Consider the following 18,052-nt stretch of genomic DNA (forward strand, 5'->3'; position numbering starts at 1 on the left):
GGTGGTTAATAAATCCCACCTCTGGGCACTCTACTTTGCTTATGTCTGTCAAGTGCTATGTTGAGCACGCTGTGTACGAATTCCTCTGGATACTCAGAGCTGGGATCCTTAATGGGGCACTGTGTCTTCCATTTCATCTTTCTGGTAATTAATCTTGAGTTCAACATCAACAGGAGACAGTGCTTGCAGCTGGGTGGATGGGGCAGCACTTTGCTCTGTCCTCGCCTTTCACCTTTACCTCACAAATGAGAACTGGATTCTTCCCGTCAGGTTTATGGAGGAAGGAACAAGGGGCAGTGATTATGCACAGGTCTGGAGCACCAGGAAAGATGGAGGTAGATTTGTACATTCTTAATATATATATATGGAAGTTACATGCCAGGTGGATGTATCGACCTAGTGGATAGTGGATGAATGACTGCTGACAGGGCAGGCTGAGCTCAGAGCAAAACAGCAGACTGAGGAATGGGTGGGAACACCATGATGCACCACTGTTTGAGAACTGGGTAGGATGGGCTGGAGGGATGGCTCAGCAGTTAAAAGCACTAACTGCTCTTCCAGAGGTCCCGAGTTCAACTCCCAGCAACCACATGGTAGCTCACAACCATCTGTAATGGGATCTGATGCCCTCCTCTGGGTGTGTCTGAAGACAGCTACAGTGTACTAATACAAATAAATAAAGAGAGAGAGAGAGAGAGAGAGAGAGAGAGAGAGAGAGAGAGATATCGTGGAGAAATCATCTTCCTTCTATCCTAGAAGTCAACTAGGGAGTTTTAAGTGGAGGCTCATTAAAACTTGGGAATTTATCTCACAAATCTCAGGAGATCCCTGAAACTTACAAGATTCGTGGGGTCCCTCCCTGCCACTTCAGTTTACCCAGCTCCTACAAATCATGCAGAGCTCTAGCTTTCATGAGCTACCGCCCATGCTGAGGGGGCTTGTTGGTGGTACAGCTGTCTTTGTGTCATCCATGTTCCTATAAATAACCCCTCACTCAGACTTTCATACGTAATCCCAATAAACTCATTGGCTCGCCAACTTGTACTTTGCTGGTGTTATCACTTTATTTTGTTTTCAGTTTCCTATCTGGGATGATTGGATTTGTTCACTTCCCAGAAAGAGTGTGTCACAAATGAGACTGGACAGGAAGGGCAGGCAGGAGGGTGACATCAAAGGAAGACACAGCAGTATCAATGGCATCAAATTGAGAGGCCTCTCCTCAATTCTCTAGACCATCTGTTAGAACCAGAGGGCTCCAGATGGAGTTGGGTGTGATCATCACACTCGAAATCCTCTGAAGGAAGTGTTTTTCCAGAGAAATCTCCTCACACAAGGCAACATCCGTCCATCATAGCCCATCCCCCTCCACTGTAGCAGAGCTACCGCTAAATGTATACCAAAGGGCAGGATCAGGGGCCCTTGAGATGGGTCACCAACCTGACAACCTAAGACTGTTCATCCCCTGGGACTCAAGTGGTGAGAGGAAAAAATTTTTTCAGAAAATTGACCTCTGACCTGCATATGCAACCCCAACGCACACACTAAATAAATAAATCTATATACTATCTTTTAAAATTTAAGGAAGATAGTTAGCTCTATGGCAAAGCTTTATGTCTGGGTTGTCCCAGCATTGGTTGATCTACAAACGCTATTAGCCAACATTAAAGAATGAGTCAAGGAAGAAATGAAGGTTCGAATCCAGTCTCCACACTGGGAGTTCAGTTGCAGCACTATTAACCATGGTGCATTGGTTCCAGAGACTGTGACTTGACCTGTTGAGAGAAACAAGATGTAAAGAGACTTGTGTAGTGAAATAAGGACCAATCATAATCAGCTCACTTAGCTGGGGTCCAGAAGATACAAGGTCAGAGTCAAAAGCAAGAAAAGAATCTCTGGAGCTCAGCATCAAAGCATGGAGCAAAGATACAGAGACCGTTACAGGTGTCGGAACTAGATGCCAGGCTAGAGACACGATTGGCCACAGTATTCTCCTAGCATTCTAGAAGCTTGGGTTTGATCACAGCCAGCACCACCGAAGACAGAGACAGAGAGAGAGAGAGAGAGAGAGAGAGAGAGAGAGAGAGAGAGAGGAAGAAGAAGGAGGAGGAGGAAGAAGAGGAAGGAAGGAAGGAAAGAAGGAAGGAAGGAAGGAAGGAAGGAAGGAAGGAAGGAAAAAACAAACTAAGAAGAGCAAGCTAAGAGAGTAGAGGTGGAGAGCTGATGAATGCCTAGGAAGACTCCGATAGCCTCTGAGTGCAGAGAGTGTGTCTAACATTGCTGTTGTAACACGCATAACATGTTCCTGTACTTTGAATGAATGACAAGCTGAATCATGCCTGCAAAGATGGCTGACACGGGCTTAGGAAGGTCATCTTAGGCAGGGGAAAAAGTCCGAACAATAGCCCAAGTGTGAGGTTGCTTCTGGTAGCAAATTGCAGGAAAGGAGACTGTGAGGCTGTGGTTTTGTGCACTCTAGCCTCCCCCCCCTTCCACCCCAGGAAGGAGGAGCTACTTTTAGCCTGGTGTTTCAGGGCAGAGACCTAGAGTGAAACAGGACCCACTGTCCTCAACAATGCTGGCTTTTGACTGAGAGCCGGCTAAGCTGTGGGCCAGGCAGCCCAAATTCCCACCTGCACAGAGCAGGTGGCCAAACGCTCCTGGCCCAGGCCACCCGTGGGGAGACTGCTCAGTAGAGTTCAGAAAATGTGTCCCCACGTTCTGAGCTCAGAAAGTCTCCATTGTGCTGAGCTACAGCCATCCAAGCAGGGCCCAGATGGTCCTTTGAGCAGAGGACATTGATGTTGGTGTCTCCTCCTGGCTGAGGTACCTGCTTTGTTCCAAAGGACAGCTCCAGTTCTGTGGTTTTGTCAGCTGTCCTGAGGTCTCTCAGTCTACCAAACTGAGGAAGCAGGAGGTTCTCAGAGCTTGGTTTGAAAGGCTGAAAATGGAGCTGAAGAGACAGCTTAGTGGCTAAGAGGGTTGCTGATCTTTCAGAGGAGCTCAGTCAGCTTCTAGTGTCCACATAGTAGGTAAGGCTACAGTCTATAAATCCAGCTCCAGGGGACCTGACTCCTCTTATGGCTTCAGTGGACACTGTATGCATGTGGTATACATACAGACAATATACTTATACACATATGATAAAAATAAATAAGGGCCGGGCGGTGGTGGCCCACACCTTTAATTCCAGAACTTGGGAGGCAGAGACAGGTGGATTTCTGAGTTCGAGGCCAGCCTGGTCCACAGAGTGAGTTCCAGGACTGCCAGGGCTCCACAGAGAAACCCTGTCTCGAAAAACAAAAACCAAAACAAAAAACCCAACAACAAAAAAAGGAAATAAGTAAAAGGTTGAAAACCCAAGCATAATAGAAACTTTTATTTGACTCATATAATTGTCTTCTCTGAGACTTATTGATGAATAAACTCACCCTTTCTAGTTCTTTCTGAACTCTGGCTGGCTGGTTCAACTCAGCTGTTCTGGCTCAAACTCCTCTCCAAGCTGACTGATTCAATCTGGTTTCTCACTGAATTGCTCTGCTGGACCTCAAACTAACTCTAGCAATTTATTTTAAACTTCTGTCTCCTTCCTATTCTCAGTCTCATTCTGTCTTCACCTGTGTCTATCTTGTTCTCTGCAATCTGTCTCTGTAAAACTATCCTTGTTAAAAAACAAAACAAAACAAAACCAAAAACAAACAAACAAACAAACCCCTGCCTGCTCTTAAGTAGTCTCACTTTCCTGTCCTCCTGAAAGTTGGGCAGATTTTATTTCTGACTCATTCTGTCAAATCTTTCTCTAATTTATCACTTTGTCTGCCTCTTTCAAACATGGCTGCTTCCTTACATCAACTAATTTTACCTTCATTGTTTGGAATTAAAGGTGTGTACTAAGGGCGTGTCTGCATCCCAGCCTTATCCTAGAAGATCTTTGGATGTGATGTCTTGCTAAAGAAGCGATGTGGCTGGATTAAAATGTTTTGGAATGCAAGTTTGATCCCCAGCATTCATATAAAACTACTAGTCTATATAGTGTCATCATTGGCAAGCTCTAGGCACATGAGAAACCCTGCCTCAAGGGAGATGGATGGCTCCAGAGGGATAATACCTAAGACTGTACTCTGACACACACACATACATACACACACACATACACACATACATACACACACACTGTCACATACACATACACTGTCACATACACACACTGTCTTACACATATTCTGTCCTAACGCTCACACACTCTGTCTCTCACACATATACACACTTTCTCTCTCTCTCTCTCTCTCTCTCTCTCTCTCTCTCTCTCTCTCTCTCTTTTTCTCTCACACACACACACACACACACACACACACTAAATAAATAAATAAATGTGAAATAAAGGCTGAGCATGGCTGCACATGCCTATAATCTCAGTACTCTGGTATAGAGGAGGATCACATGGTGAAGGCTAGTGCATGCTGCAGAGCATGTTCCAGGCCAGGCAGATCCTGCTTTAAACAAACAAAATATGTTTTGAAATAAAGCATAGAATCAACAAAGACAGAAAGCTTTCTTTTAGTTTGCTGGTCACCTATGAAAGACTGGAGGACAGTGGGAAGCAGCAAGCAGGAGTGAGAGTCCTTCTCTGGCTCCCTCTACCAGCTGCTCTTTAATTTCTTGGCAGTTCTAATTTTTTTTCTTGTTGTTTGGTTGTTGATTTTGTTTTGTTTTTGTTTGCTTGTTTTTTTGTTTTTTCGAGACAGGGTTCCTCTGTGTAGCCCTGGCTGTCCTGGAACTCAGTCTGTAGACCAGGCTGGCCTCGAACTCAGAAATCCGCCTGCCTCTGCCTCCCAGTTTTGTTTTTTCTAAGATAAGTATTTTCTGTAGTCCAAGCTGACCTTGAACTCATGGAGATCCATCCACCTGACTCTGCCTCCAGAGTGCTGGTTGTTGGGGTCCAGGAGTCCCTCACAAACCATACAAACACCAATCTTGGGCAGGAAGAGTTTATTGAACACACAGTTTATTGATGACTGATGAATCAAGGACACAGCTCAGACTGGGGAGCTGGAAGCTATGACTGCACACACTGTCCAGGGTCAGTTTATACAAGGAAAAAACAAAGAGTTCAAATAATGGGGGCGGAGCTGCAGGGTGGTCAGCCTTTTCCCAAGTTTCTTCTGTAGTTTAGATGTCATAGTTCACGATAACTTCTGTCCTGTTTAGCTCTCAGTGAAGCCTACATTGACGAACATTTTAGAAGAGAAGTTTGGATGAGTCAGTGGTCAAGAGCACTGGCTGCCCTGCCATAGGACCCAGGTTTTATTGTCAGCCCCCACATGGCTGCTCACATTGGTTGTATGCCCCTTTTGGCTTCTGAGCGCATGGGGCACAGACGTGAACACAGATACAGATGCTGGCAAAGGCCCTATATTTCATGAAATGCATTTTAAAATAATTGTATATAAAAAATAGTATCTTTAAAAGCATTACAAAAATTTTGCAGAGCCGGGCAGTGGTGGTGCACACCTTTAATCCCAGCACTTGGAAGGCAGAGGCAGGCGGATTTCTGAGTTCGAGGCCAGCCTGGTCTACAGACTGAGTTCCAGGACAGCCAGAACTATACAGAGAAACCCTGTCTCCAAAAACCAAAAAAAAAAAAAAAAATTTTGCAGTAACATGAGTAAAACACATAAATATTATAGTAACTGAAAGGACTAAAAGCTAAGACAAGGGAAGGGATGGAGAGATGGTTTGGAGGTTAAGAAGATGCTCTTCCAGAGGTCCTGAGTTCAATTCCCAGCAACCACATGGTAGCTTATAACCGTCTATAATGTAATCTGGTACCCTTTTGTGGGCTACAGGCATACATGCAGGCAGAACAGTATATACATAATAAATAAACAAATCTTTTCAATTAAAAAAAGCTAAGGCAGGCCGGGCGGTGGTGGTGCACACCTTTAATCCCAGCACTTGGGAGGCAGAAGCAGGCGGATTTCTGAGTTCGAGGCCAGCCTGGTCTACAGACTGAGTTCCAGGACAGCCAGGGCTACACAGAGAAACCCTGTCTCCAAAAACCAAAAAAAAAAAAAAAAAAAAAGCTAAGGCAAACACTTGACTATTTAAAATACATATATAAGAGTCCCAGCACACAACTCAGTGGAAGAGGGCATACTCGAGACCCATCCAACACCACTAAATAAGGAAGTAAATAGATTACAAAGTCCATGAAGTTTTATAACCATGAATAAATGAATAATAGAAGTAACATGGCAGAGGCTGGAGAGACGGCTCGGCATTCAGAGGGCTAGCTGGTCCTGCAGAGGAAAAGAGTCTCAGCTCCCATGTTTGTAGCTCACAACCATGTGTAACTCAAGTTGCAGGGGACCTGATGCCCTCTTCTGGCCTCTGCAGGCACTGCATACATGTGAGCAGATACACACACAGTGACAAACAGATACACATTTTTTAAAAAAGGCCTTACAGTAGTATGGCACATGCCTTTAATTCCAGCACTAGGGAGGCAGAGGCAGGTAGATCTCTGAGTTCAATGCCACCTGATCTACAGAGTAAGTTTCACAGGAACCAGGCTACATAGTGAGACCCTGTCTTGAAAAACAGCAACAGCAACAACAACAAACGTGCCATGTCAGTAAAATGAAGAATTTTCTCATCTTTTTTTTCAAAACAGTGTTTGATCATGATCTTTGATGTTTAGATAGACAAAAGCCTGAAGCAGACTTCCTGTTGCCTTTGGCTTTGAGGGGCTAGGAACAGAAGGTGGCACTCCTAGCTCTCCCGGTCTTCTTTGCTAGAGAGCTCACTAATCCTTGGCAATCCTTGAAGCAGGCAGAGAACAACCATGTCGTCCCATCTTCTTAAGCTGGTTCATTAGAGAGGAGTAAGTTTAAATTAATGATGAAGATTTGAGGTGTGATCAGTTACAAGTGTATTTCCATATAGTGTAAATAGTCACATGTGTACACAAGGAGGGACGCTTCACCTGTAGCCACGCTCTCTGCCTCACATTGTTACACTGTTAGTCATCCTGAGCTAAAGCTAGAGGAGTCGGGTTACTGGGCCTCCAACCAATGATGCTACTGCCTCTGTGGGCTGGAATGTAGATTCTCTATATGTGTTTTCCTTAAGTTGTCTGGACAACACGAATGAACACTTGGGTACCATTCATCCACCCTTTGAATAGAATTTCACCTGGCTTTTGGTAGGGCTTACTTTTTCTCCATCACTATTAGTGGTGAGGTTCTGTGTCACTGAACAAAGGACTCAGGGATAACAAAGGGTGTCCTTGTCACACAAGAATCCCACTGTCCCTTATCTAAAGTGCTCCATCCTTCTTTAGCTGTCAAGTGAATTTTCTGGACCTCTTTAGGCCTGGTGCTTTTTAGAACCAGCACCTACTTTCCTTCTCTTCCCTCTGGATACTTAATCCCCCTACCTTCTGTTTGCAAACAGTACCTACCTGCTCTTTTCATACTGTATTGTGACACCTAATGTCACCATTGTCTTTGGTCATAGCATGTGCTGTGAGTTTCCCAAAGATATATATATATATATATATATATATATATATATATATATATATCAAACAAACAAAAATAAAGTAAATGAAAACAAGGTGGCTCAGCCAGCAAGCATTTATTATCGTAGTTCTGAAGCTGGAAGTTGGTGATTGAGTTGTTACAGGGTAGAATTTATTCTGAGGTACTACGGACCCATTGACATAAAAAATGATAGAGTGGGCGAGGCGCAGTTCAGCCCACAGCGGATCAGCTTGGGGATGATGAAGTGTGGCTGTCGCTCATGGAACATGTTCACACTGGAAGCACTTGGCACTCAGCAGCTGCCCCTTGTCTTCAGAAAGCCTACAACTAAGGTCTGTCCTTGTCAGATTTGGCTGATAGGTAAAGGAACCGAAGTTTAAGAAGACTTCGCTACATCCTAGGTTGCATGACTCATGTAGACTGAATAAGGATCTTGCTGCCCGAACGGTGGGCTGACGCGGTCATCGGGCTCCCACCTGGAACCTAGCAACCTGCGACACACAGAGGCAGACTGAGCAATAAACCCACCCTGGGCCACATGCTCATGCTGCATCTTCGTGCTGTTCTGCCTCAGACAGAGTTGGCAAAACTTAAAAAAAAAAAAAAAAACCCTGTACCCATAGAGTGTGAGAGAGTGCTGTCCTGGAAAGTTACCTCTGTCATCCTCCAAGCAGACAGAAGCAGAAAGGATTTAACTAAGCTGCAAACTGGAAACTTTTTAAAGACAGAAGCTGAGGTCATGCCTTCCAGGAACCACAGAGTTGGGAAACTTTGACAAACCACCCTTCTTAAACGCATTGTTTCCCAGAAGAGGAAATAAAATAGAGAGGGATCTGCTGACTTGCAAACAATTAATCATATACCGTTTTTCTCAGTTCTGTGGTGTGGAGAGTCTAGGTTTGCCTTTTCCTCAACACCATTCTGGATTAGCTAGAGAGGTGATAGGGCAACAGGGCTAAACCCCTTTCTTCAAAGACTGATCTTTCTACCCACTGTACTTCTCGCAAAGATATGAGAAGGGACTTTTCCATACCCTGGCTGAGAGGCGTGCTCTCTGACCATTGCAAGGGGAGAACAGAATGAAACATTGTAACATCCCCAGAACAAGCACAGGAAACGATCTGCACTTAGATGCCCACAGCTCTTGGCACAGCCAACCAAGGAGCCAAGCCCTGTGAGCAAACCTTGGAAAGTCACAAATAATTAAAAAGAAACTCAGTGTATTCAATCCAACTTCTAGAGACACTGCAGTAGTGACTGGCGCACGATGGATTAGTCAATGACTGACAGCACTGGCACCAGCAGGCCTGCTGCACAGATCAATCAGGCATTCTTGGCTAGGTTTCACTGACTCCCAGAGATCTCCCTAGGTAAGGTGCTATTTACTAAGATACAGCCTGCACTCACTCAGGACTACACAAAATCTACTCAGCTCTCTTTTTTTTAAGGCCAATGTTCTTAATATTTATGTATTTCCATTAATTTTAGAAAAGTGGGCCCCTTTAAGCTATAAATTCATGGTTAAAATTCACTCAGGAAAAACTAATAATTTTATTCAAAGATAGTCGGTTCAGGTAAAAGAAGTGAGTTAATTGAGAGAAAAAAATCAGGGGGCTGGAGAGATGGCTGAGCAGCTGAGAACACTTACTGCTCTTGTGGAAGATCCAGGTTTAGCTCCCAGGCCCCACAAACAGTAACTTCAGCTTTGAGACAAGGTCTCACTGTGTAGCCCTGGCTGTCCTCATTATGTAGACCAGGGCTGGCCTTGAACTCAGAGATCCACCTGCCTCTGCCTCCCAAGTGCTGGGATTAAAGGCGTGCGCCACCACACCCAGCCTTAATATGGTCACTCTGTCCCTTGGCCCTGGGGCTGTTCACTTCTATGGTACAGATCAGATATCACAGTGGCTTTAGTGTTGCTGTCAAATGGAGCCTCCCCAACTCTGGATCAACCGGGTGTCGGGGAACCCCACTTGTCTTGAACGTTTATTGATAGACTCTCATGTTTGGTGCTGAAATGATTGATGAGAAAAGCCCCCCACTGTGAATGTTACAGGAGTGTGTCACCTATCAGATCCCAGGCTTTATCTGAGAGTTGGCAGATTGGATAGGGACCAGTCAACACTTGCTCTCCACGGCTGCTGTTCTGACATGTTTACCGTGAACAAATACATTCTGTTTTTATAGGGTGAATAATATCCTGAAAGGGCACTTTAGGTTTCTCATTGCCCAATTTGAACTGGTCCCAGATAGCCTCAGCTTAGTACGTTCCTGTTTTTATTTAAAATGCCCCCATTAAGTCTTCAAAATTCACAGAGTGGGATAATGATTTAAGGTAAGGTTTTCCGTTGAGTTTTTCCGCTGGTGTTTTTCTTCTTCGTACCACCCCCACCTTGAAGATTTGTATCTGGGACCTTTGCAGCTAGCTAGCACAGGCTTTGCCCCACCTCTGTGGGGAATCAAGCACTAATCCTCAGATTGGAACTGGGCACCAGACCCAAACTGGGCCTGAACTCTCGAGCCCACTCCGTGGCCATCCGTGGATAATTCATCTACCTGCCACTAGTTCCACCATGAGAGACGTGTGACAAAGACTTTATCTGAGACACTGTCAAAGGAATATTCCAGAACAAATCGGAGCAGCTTAACCCGGCCCTGGGAGGAATGTCACGTGATTCTACAACAAGTTACAGGCAGTCCTCTAGGCAGGCTTTCAAACTTCCCAGGGAACACTGTGTCCAAGATACCTCACCTTCCCCTGTTGTAGGTGTGGCTGTGGCTTCCAACTCTTACCTCAGAAAGACACTTTGGTCGGAAGCCATGACAATGTAGCAGGTAAGAATTTGTTAGGTATTCAAACCAGGGTTGTGGCTGGCAGTAGAGGAACCCAAGGCTTTAAGCTCTGGAGAAAGATCTCCACTGTTATACTCCCCTGACTACCTAGCCCAGCACTTGCTTCTGCTGGGTCTCCACGTTCCTGATCCACTTGCAAAGAGACTGACTCCTGGGTGGAAGGGCCTGCTCTTAGCTGTCTTTAGATCCTGGCTGGTTCTCCCTCCACCGGCTTTCTGTCCCCACCCAGTTCTGTTTAACCCCTTCGCTTGTCTGCTCTGTCCACCCCCACAGCGCGAGCTTCTTCCTCCCACTTTGTGTTCATCTGGAAAGCAAGCCTGCTTTAGTGCTGTCTCAGGAATTTCACAGAACCCACTAGGAGACAGGTGCTTCAAGTCAGTCCTGTCTGCCTCTCTGAAGGGCAATTTCTGTGGGTAAATAGGGGGTCTTCTTCTTCTTCTTCTTACTTTGTAAGGAAGTAGAGGTAGTAATGTAACTATTGGATATTCTCTTTTTATTTGTTTGTTTTTTAGGTTTGTCAAGATAGAGTTTCTTTGTGTAACCCTGGTTATCCTGGAACTCGCTCTATAGAGCATGCTGGTCTTGAACTCAGAGATCCGACTGCCTCTGCTTCCTGAGCACTGGGATTAAAGGTGTGCCACATCCACCCAGCTGAGATTCTTTTTAAAATGGAATGAAACAATGTGTGATGGTTCATTTCTGTAGCCCAAAACTTGTGAGATAGAGGTAAGAAGATTGGGCTGGAGAGATGGCTCAGCGGTTAAGAGCACTGAGTGCTCTTCCAGAGGTCCTGAGTTCAATTCCCAGCAACCACATGGTGACTTACAACCATCTGTAATGGGATCCAATGCCCTCTTCTGGTGTGTCTGAAGACAGTGACCATGTACTCACATACATAAAATAAATAAATCTAAAAAAAGAAGAAGAAGTAGGAAGATTGTGAGTTCAAGGCCAGCCTGAGCCGAGTAGCAAGAGCTTATCATGTAACAAGACATAGTAAAGCAGAACAAAACAGTAGAATAAAATGGTGGAAAATGTATTTCAAAGGCAATACTCGGTATTTAAGAATGTATCCTTCCCTGGGCAGTGGTGTCCCACCATGTGGGTACCTCACTATTTGGGAACAACTTAAGTGAATTCTCGCTCGTGTTTAGACCCACCATGGCATCTAGAAGAAAGACAGTCTGTGTAGAAACTCCCATGGGCCACCAGAGCTCTTCCAAGGGCAGGATGGGTAACAGCCCCTCTTTAACACCATCTTGGATAACATGTGGCCTGTTCCTTAAACTTGTCATCATATGGCTTGGTTTGAGCATCTTCATTCTTGAGTGCTGTCAATCTCTGAAAATGCAGGCCTGGAGCAGCAGCTCAGTGGTTAGGAGCAGTTGCTGCACTTTATAGGATGTCCCTTTGGTTTCCAGTCACCATGCTGGGTGCCTCCAGGGCATCCAACACCCTCTTCTGGCCTCTATGGAGGCCAAAACTCATGCCACACACTCGCACAGATACACCCACACATATGCATGAATAAAAAAGCTTTATTAAAAGATTTATTTAGCCTATCCTCTGGCAGCAGCCATCAGGTGAGCAGAGATGGGTGCATACAAATACATCCAGGAGCTATGGAGGAAGAAGCAGTCCGACGTGATGCGCTTTCTTCTGAGGGTCGCCTGTGGGCGATATCACCAGCTCTGCGCTGCACAGGGCTCCCCGCCCTACCGGGCCTAATAAAGCTCGAAGACAGATGCAAGGCTAAGCAAGGTTATGTCATTTACAGGATTCATGCCCACCATGGTGGTCGCAAACACCTGGTTCCTAAGGATGCAACTTATGGTAAGCCTGTCCACCATGATGTTAACCAGCTGAAATTTGCCCAACACCTTCAGTCTGTTGCTGAGGAGAGACCTGTGTGCCATTGTGGGGCTCTGAGAGCCCTGAATTCCTACTGGGTTGGTGAAGATTCCACGTATAAATTTTTTGAGGCTATCTTCATTGATTCATTCCATAAAGCTATCGGAAGAAATCCTGACACGCAGTGGGTCACCAAACCAGTCCAGAGGCACAGATTGCTGCATGGGCTGACATCTGCTGTCCGAAACAGACACAAGTTCCACCATACTATTGGTGGTTCTCACTGTGCAGCCTGGAGAAGGCGCAATACCCTCCAGCTCCACCATTACCACCAATACGCGTGATAGTTATAAAATGCATATCCAATAAACAATTTAGGACAGTCAAAAAAAGATTTACTTACCGGGCGGTGGTGGCGCACGCCTTTAATCCCAGCACTTGGGAGGCAGAGGCAGGTGGATTTCTGAGTTCAAGGCCAGCTTGGTCTACCGAGTGAGTTCCAGGACAGCCAGTGCTACACAGAGAAACCCTGTCTTGAAAAACTGGAAAAAAAAAAGATTTACTTATTGGTTTTATGTATATATGAATACCCTGCAGCTGTCTTCAGACACACCAGAAGAGGGTATTGGTTTCCCATTACAGACAGTTGTGAGCCACCATGTGGTTGCTGGGAATTGAACCACTGGGAGAGAAGTCAGTGCTCTTAACTGCTGAGCCATCTCTCCAGCCCAATCTTCTTACCTCTATCTCACAAGTTTTGGGCTACAGAAATGAACCATCACGCATTGTTGCTAACGCTCCAGCTCAGCTTCTTTTCATCTTAAACAAAGAAACAAACAACAAAAACAAGACAAAAAAACTTTTGTAGTTTTTTTTTTTACTTAATAAACAAAATGTTTTTATTTTTAAATTAATAGTAGCCATTTTTGAAAAATGAAAGGATAAAATGTTTCATATAAATTTTTTTTTTTTCAGAATTCCTAAGAAGTCCCTGTCTTCGTCACTGTTTTGTGGCTGTAAAGGGACACCATGACCAAGGCAACTCTTATGAAGGAAGTTGATTGGAGCCGACTTACAATTCCAGAGGTTTAGTCCACAGAGGGCATGCTGGCACATAGGCTTGGTGCTGGAGAAGGAGCTGAGAGCTACACCCTGATCAAGAATCAGAGACTGGGCCCGGTATGAGTTTCTGAAACCTCAAAGCCTATCCCCAGTAACACACTTCCTCTAACAGGGCCACACCCACTCCAACAAGGCCACAACATCCTAATCCTTCTCAATTAGTGCCCTGGAGACTAAACATTCAGATATAAGAACCTATGGGGGCCACTCTTGTCCAAACCACCACACACCTATGTATCAAAACCCAGGCAGGTCAACTTGCATCTAGGTAGTGGTCAGAGCAGACACGCAAATGTTTCTGATTGATGAGGCACACTGATCGTCATAGCAACAGATCATACCCGTGGAGAGTCCTGCTCCAGAAACTTCAAAACTTTAATTGACTCCTTTCTATTTTCACAAGTAAAACAAAGCAGGCCTACTACGTCAGTGCACTACCTGTGTAAATGCACTCCACCCCAGAAAATACTTAATTGTCCTTTACCCATGGAGATCCAGCTGCTGAGGGCATCTTAGTGTGGCCAGGATGTGACGGGTGTGAAGGTCGGCGTCTCTGGCATGGTGCTTGGGGTTACGATCAACAAGGGCAGGATATAAAGTGTTTGTATGGCTAAGAAGACGTCTGGGAAGGCTGGAAAGGCATGGGTTTGGAGTCTGAGATAATAATCAGACTCTATGAAGGACCAGAAAGACCAGCGTTCTCTCTCAGCGTCTCTCGGTAAAGCTGAAGCCTTCACAAGACTCCGAACTGCTTAGATTCTGAATGAATGAACCTGCTGTGTGTGTTCAGGTCTTAGCTCCTACCAGAAGGAAGATCAGAAGCGAGCTCTGAGACTTCCCTGACCTTCTCTGTTTCATGGGTGCCGTGAGAACGCTCGCCTCAGAGTTGTGAAGGAGATGAAGAGAGCCAGTGTTTGGACCCTGACTGTGTTGTGCAAAATGTGTTCATCCACTGAGCATGGTCACTCTTCTGACTTTCCATTCCTTTGTTTTGGTTTTCCAAACAGGGCTTCTCTGTGTAATCCTGGCTGTCCTGGAACTTGGTCTGTAGACCAGGCTGGCCTGGAACTCACAGAGATCTGCCTGCCTCTACCTCCCAAGTGCTGGGATTAAAGGTGTGAGCCACTACACTGTGTGCTACAGCAGGGCACACAGTTCTCACTTTTTATTGTTACATTCATTACATTTTAGTCGTTGAAAAACTGCCTTTATTAAATTACTATGTCAGCAGCCATTACACCACATGCAGGAGTCCACAAGCCGACAGCTAATTCTCTGTTGGCTTGTCTGTTTCCTGCCTGTTGGATTGCAAGATCTTCTAATTGGCTAGAATTGACTCCTACTGGCCTGAGGGCTGAAGAACTCTGAGCTCTCCTAGAAAATCTGGAAGAGTCTGTCCCTCAGGAGTGGGCAGAATGCCCACCATGAGGAGAAATGGGAAGGAAGAGGGCCTAGGTTTTAGAGAACTAATCGGTAAACAGAAGGAAATGGTAGGCCATGTGGAGATGTTCAGGGTTGAGCTTGCCAGGCTTCCCATACTTTATCATTTCCACAGCTGACTCTGGCTTCTCCCCTTCTCAGCAGCTGTGCATATGACACAAGGAAGTTACAACAGTATTCTAAGCTCACACACATGCACGAACGCACGCACACACACACACACACACACACAATCTTTTTGCTTTTGTGTCTTTAAGGCAAGGTCTCCTGTAACTCAGGCTAGCCTTACGTCAAACCTGCTTTCCCCTCCCAAGTGCTGGGAGGTTGCAGGCCTGTGTTTAAGGTGCTGGGATGGAACCCAAGGCTTCATGCAGGCTAGGCAAGCAGTCTACGGCCCCTAAACGCCTTTGGATGTAGAAAGTCGAATTTATTATGTATATGTGACTCTGTATAGATTCTGCACTGTACTGTATTACTTATATTCACACATACACATCTGTATATGCACACAGCCTTTCTTTTCTCCTTCCTTATAGATATTGAAACTAATGGTGAACTGTGTGGGGTTTCTAGACAAGCTCACTAGGACTAATGTGTGTGTGTGTGTGTACACAAATATATCCTAATTTCTGGTTATTTCAAACAGTCCAAAAGAGAAACTTTATTTACAACTACTTTTCTTTGGGTGTGTTTTATCAGAAACAGCCCCTCACTTCTCTTTCCTGGGCTAAGTGGAATCCAAGGCCTTGCTCATTTAAGTAAGTATTCTCCAGAAGAAGTCAAACCCAAGCCCCAAAATAACTTTCAAAACACACTTGTTAGCTATGATTTATTGAGGGAAAGAGCTTTCTCTTCTGCAGCAACTCTGCGAAAAGAATAAACATTTCTAGACTGTATCAGGTAAGATAGCATCCTTCACAGAGACTGCCACGAGATCACAATATTTTTACTTCTTTAAAGTGGAAGGAAAAAAAAGGAGAAGGGAGAGGAAGGGGAGGAAGAGGCAAAGGAAGAAGAGGAGGAGGAAGAGATTTCCATTCTATTATTCTATTATCTTTGACATTTTGTACTAATCTGGGGTTTCTCAAGTTTTGAGACAAAAAGCACACATTTATTTTAGACATTTAAAAAAAAGTTCTGAATGCCTTTGCAGTCTCTTCCTTGTGCTGGCTTCAGGGACCTATTTATTTTGCTTCTTTACCTTGCAGACTGGTAACGGCTCCCAGCCAGGGCTCAACCCAACCCTCTCGTGCCCTGCAGCCATCGCGGCTTTAAAAAGAAAACTGATTCTCTGGAATGCTGTGCGTGCACATGCCTGTCCAAGCAGCAGGCCCCACCTGCCGAGCAGGTAAACCAGATCCCCACCGGGCCTCTCTCGCCACATTCCAACCCTGCAAACTCTTCCTCTCTAATTGTTACCTGTCAAACAGGTCAACCCCGCACTTGGGGCCGGTCCAAACGTGCGCATGTTCCCACGAAACGCTAAACCTGCAAACCTTTGACCTTTCCATAGCTCCCCAAACCCCTCGATTATTTTCTCCAGGGCTGATGGAGATCCGAAGGGTGCCTTACTTAACCGGCACTCGGACTCTCTTCTCTCCTTCCTCATAGATGTTGAAACTAATGGCGAACTGTGTGGGGTTTCTAGACGAACTCACCAGGGGTAATCCAAGATGACAGGAAGGCCCTTGGGGGAGCCAGGGCTCCTGATGTGAAGCCCACTAAATCCTTCATGGCAATCACAGGCTGTCCACCATGACCAAGTGGAGAACAGATGGGAACTTGGTGAGTCAGGGGTGAAAATTGTTTTCTTCTTTCTAACCCTGGGCTGGCAGCCAAGACTGTGGCCCATATCTCAGCCCCAAATTTCTCTATCGATGGCCTTTGGGAGGTCCCCAGTACTGTCAGGACCTCCATTTACCTCTCCAGTAATAAAGAAAACAATTTTCTCAGCCAGTGTTCTATGGGGCTTTTTACTGTTGTGGGTGTTTTGTTTTGTTTCTGTGCTGGATGAGCACGGGGCCTCACACCGGCTGGGGAAGAGCTCTGCCAGTAGGCAACACTCTCCAGTCCCAAATCGGCAGTCTTTTATCTCTTTGATGACATCCAAACTAAGCAGTCATGGCACTGGCTTGGGAAAGTGGTGTCCCTTGCACTGTTGTGCTTTGGGTAGGGTAGTGGAACACCTTGGATCAGCTGAGGACTTCTGTAAAGTTGCCAGGCTTGGGGACTTCCCTCAGGTCTGGAAAAACTCAAAGCTTTCCCTGTTGGGGACATGTGGGTAGAATCCAGGCTGTCTTATTATACTCTGTATTTCCCCTCATGATACCATTCTTGTTGAATTGAAGAGACAGGACATCTGTTTGTTTTTGTAAACTCTGAGTCTTGTTTTTATTCTGCCCATAACAAATTCAAGACTATGATGTAAGCCTACTGCATCCTAGCACCTCATTGGTGGATACACCCCTGGGGCTCAGAGAGGAGCTCCTCACTTAAGTGGGCTATAGAAGATAGAGAAATCGTAGACTGGAGACGTCATTGTCACAGAAATAAGTGGCATGGAAAGGTGTCCCCAAGGCTGCTCTAAAGATAGAATTTCAAATTCCAGCGTGAGAACACAAGCCTCCGCGTGGAGTCTGAGACAGTGTTGTGCTGTCAGGCCAGTTTGCTGGGAACCCTCTCCCCTTGGGCAGGACAGGTTATGCTACAAAGCTCAGGAGCGAGTCGTGCAGAGCGGGAACTGGCACTTCCTGCTTGGTCTGTCCAGCTCAGACTTGTTCACCAGAGCCAAACCGGCCGGGCTGGCTCCCAGGAGAGAAAGCTCTCCAGGGCTCTGAGTTGACAGTCTGGCAGTCTGCAGGCCTGTTGAGCACCCCCCTCCCATGTGCAGTCTTTGGGGAGCAGATGCCCACCTGGCATCTGCTCTGCAGGCTGGTCATCCATGAGGCTGTTTGGGACTGGTATTCAAGGGCTGTGGGTGCTAAGGGGACCATCAGGGTCAGGCTGGGCAACTAGCTCTTTACCTGCTTGTGAAAATGGTCAAGGATACATAGGCCACAGTGTTTTGCTTTAAGATGACTTTCCAAAAGTATTTACTTAATAAACCTAATTTGTATTATTTGTATCATTTCCCTCTTACTAAATACGACTTTCTATTGTATATTTGCTTACTTTTATGTACATTTGCTTTGATCAAGACCCAATTGTGGAGCTTTCCTCCATGTTTGCTCACCCCATACCAGCTG

The 18,052-nt window shown here is 45.6% G+C and overlaps 1 pseudogene; it reads left to right on the forward strand.

Annotated features, from left to right (window-relative positions):
- The first annotated feature begins 11,987 nt into the window (after nt 1-11,987).
- LOC114620912 lies at nt 11,988-12,589 on the forward strand (annotated as a pseudogene).
- Nucleotides 12,590-18,052: the final 5,463 nt, after the last annotated feature.

This window comes from Grammomys surdaster, unplaced genomic scaffold, assembly GCF_004785775.1.
Source record: "Grammomys surdaster isolate TR1022 unplaced genomic scaffold, NIH_TR_1.0 63, whole genome shotgun sequence".
Taxonomy (NCBI): Eukaryota; Metazoa; Chordata; class Mammalia; order Rodentia; family Muridae; genus Grammomys; species Grammomys surdaster.